This window comes from Phoca vitulina, unplaced genomic scaffold, assembly GCF_004348235.1.
Source record: "Phoca vitulina isolate PV1807 unplaced genomic scaffold, GSC_HSeal_1.0 scaffold53, whole genome shotgun sequence".
Taxonomy (NCBI): domain Eukaryota; kingdom Metazoa; phylum Chordata; class Mammalia; order Carnivora; family Phocidae; genus Phoca; species Phoca vitulina.
This window is the reverse complement of record NW_022589756.1, coordinates 4,109,777-4,113,348: the sequence shown is the minus strand read 5'-3', so window position 1 is coordinate 4,113,348 and position 3,572 is coordinate 4,109,777.

The following is a 3,572-nucleotide window of genomic DNA, read 5'->3' as shown; positions in this document are numbered from 1 at the left end:
GCACAAGCAGAAGGAGGGCAGGCAGAGGTAGAAACAAGCTCCCCGCTGAGCAAGGAGTCCCATGTGGGGCTCGATCCCAGGACCCTGGGATCATGACCCGAGCTATATTTTTGTTTGTTTGCTATTTTTATTCTTTTTGATCATATCATCAAGCCTCAGGCCTAATTGCCTTATGTGGAGTTCATTTGAAACATGCTAGTTCAATTTCAGTAAATGTGGTAGCAAAAGTATGAAATCATATAAAAATGCCCTTTGTGAGAAAGAAATGATGTGATTGTCTAAACTGGGGTTTCCTCTGGATGCTGACATTCATTTTCTATTGTGAATTATATTTATTTGTACATGTGACATGACTGATTCTCCCGATGAGGTGTCTTACTCTTTAGGGACAGAGATTCTACTGAATTCATTTTTGGTGCTCCTACCACATCTAGCTATGTATTTCAACCATTCTAAGCATTTAATAAATGAATAGTTAAGTTTATTTTTTAGTGCTAGCCTTCAATTATTCGTTTATTCAAAATAATCACCTATGATTTAAAATAAGTATAATGGAGAAATTTGTTTTTTTTCCTCCCCACATATTCCAAATGGTTAAATAATTAATAAACAAAATATGTTACATTACTCTCATTTTGGGGAATAAGAACAAGACTAGTTTCCCTTTGGACTTTATGCTTCCCAAGTCATCTCCATGAAGCGGAAATAAATAGTGCTACTATTTGGCTGAACAGAGACAGAACAATTCACATTGGACTTTCACAAGAACATGTGCAGTAGTCATGACACCATCCTACGTTTACAGCACTCGGACATACCAATGCTGTCTCACATTTAACTTCACAACAACAACCCTTCGAGTCTATAGGAAGATGTGACCTTCATTTCATGGATAGGAAAGCAGATTTTAGCAATGCTATGATATTTGCTCAAGTCATGTGCCAGAAGCAGGAAAGTCAAGCTGAATCCAGACTTTGGAGTCCCCTGGGTGTGCTTTCCAGTGTACACTGTTGTCATACACAGACTTAGGACAGCATAAGAAAGAACTAATCTACAGATAAGTATTTTGTTTCAGAATTCAAAGCAGCTAATGCATATTAAATAATGGACTATAAATCAAAAATCAAATTAGAGCTTAAAGAAAAAATGGAAGTGTAAGCAATTTACTTTTTTGTCACTAAAATTGTTATTATTTTTTTCCTTCTTTTAGGTGGCTAATTCACAGCTGAGTCATTAAAGAAGATTTTAGAATTATTATTTTAGCAACCTCTGTCAATTCAAAATGTAGTAAGATTGAAAATCTATACTTACAGTTTCTTAAAGTACCATTTATTGAGTGCCGAGCACTGTGTTAAGCGTTCTATAAACATAATTTTCTTAAATCATCATAATCTTATGATGGGGTAAATATTATTATTTCTCTGTTACAGACAAGAAATCTTAAGTTCAATGAGGTTGAAAACTTGTCTAAAAACACATGAGTTAAGATTTGTAGTAACCTACACTACAAAGTTTGGGCCCCCAACCATTCTGCTGTTTGGACCCCCCATATGTAAGGGGGGAAATCTGGAAAGAATCTTAGAAATTATGACATGTGATGTTAATTCCTAAGTCATTCACCGTTCAATCCCAGAAGCAGAATCACTAGGATATATATGGATTTGTTATAAGGGCTTGATCTTGAAGTTGTGGGTCTGGTTTAACTGTGGGTCTTTGTGTTGTCTTTGTGTTCAGTTCTGGAGCCTATAGTCACAGAACAGGTAGATGGGCATAGAAGGAAGGAAAGTAAGATCAAGCAGGAACCCACAGGCACAAGCTGAAGAATGGTGTGAAAACCTGTATCAGTTCTTGTCACCTGTGAACTTGTGATGAGGCTATCCTTCAGAAGCCAGGGACTTTGGTCACAGAGGATCCCAGGCAAGGTAGAGCAATCAGAAAGGTAAGTAAGCAGATGAGTGACAGTGGGTGTTATGTCGTCAACAAAATGGCTGCTGCTTCATGTCTGTCCTCAAGAATTTCTCTTCTGGCCAGTGCTAACTGGAAACATACAGGAAAGAAAATCTAGCCAAACATAGAGATTGGTAGTGGCTGCTTGAAATACTGGATTGTGAAGGATTCTGAGACTAAGAGTTCTGTTATTGATTAGTAATGCCTGCTGTGGGCACAATATAGGGAAGTTATGATGAATGTGACATAAATGTGCCACTACATCCTTCACTATTATGCTTCTCTTCAGATAATAAGATTGTAAGGAATGTGGATAAGTAAATCAATAATAGAACCATATATATTTATTAAAAGTATTTAACATTGAGGGCAAGGAACTCCCCAAATTTATAGAATAAATATCAAGAAGATAATCATGTGTTCTTACAAAACACCCTAGTTAGAGACAAAACACAGGGTTAAATGGACATTTCTAAATTCATTGGGAACATAGGGATGAATGGACTTTTGTAATATTCACTTTCTCATTAAGATCTTGCTCAGAAATGCATATAAATATGCACTTATAAACCTTCTTCTTAACATGCAAATTTAAAATATAAAACACTTGATATTCACTATCAATTACTCATATTGAGTGAATCAGTCATGTTTTACTTGGTGTTGATTTTGAAAATTGGGTTCCCCATTGCAGCAGACTAGAGCAGTGAGTAAGTGAGGAAATGTTCCTCACTTGCACACTGGTGTATTTTGATAAGATTACATAGACCTCTCTGATTTAGAGTCACAAAAACATTTATCTCTTTTATGCATATTCATTATCACACTGTGAAGCAAGTACAATTCCAATTTTCAAAGACAAAGAAATTCAGGCTTACAGATGTGAAATTGCTTATGACCACATAAGTGACAATATAATAATTCTAATCCAATTTTATTGACTGCAAAGCCTGCTATATAAATTTTCCTGATGACTATATTAAATACACATGTTGGCACCAGCAAGAGGGAAATACTTTCATTCTGGGATAGACTCAGTAAGTATGCACAGGAATTCTGCTTTCTGTCCAGGGCCTCCATTCATTAACTGCCTCATCACTTGTTCTCATGAGTGCTTGCTTGAAGCAGGCATGCATGAGGGTAATATTGTCCCTTTTTTTGATAGGGGACATACACACATGGAAACGTAGGAACAAGAGTACAGAAGGGGATGCTGGAAAAATTTTAAGTTTCTAGCAGAATTCGATTCTCAAGTATTTGCATCTATATATTTGCTTAGTTACACTAGAATAGATGCTCCATTAAAGCAGAATGTGGAAATAGGGTCTTTTTGTGCTGAATGTGTGGTATCTTGAGGACAGGTGGAAAATAGAGATTTGTTCCTTTCAGATAACCAAAGGAAAAAAAATCACAGGGATTTGTAAAGGAAGCAAATATTTTCCGAGCATGGCACTCTGAATTTCATATGGTCTTCACAACCATGCTTAAGATAGGTCTCATCATTCCCATGTTATAAATGACAAAGCTAAGTTTCAAACAGCTTGGGGGACTGCTGAAGGCTCCAAAACTAGTGAGAATCAATTATTCTTATCCTCACAGAGATTTTCCTTATTGTGAAGAAAAAT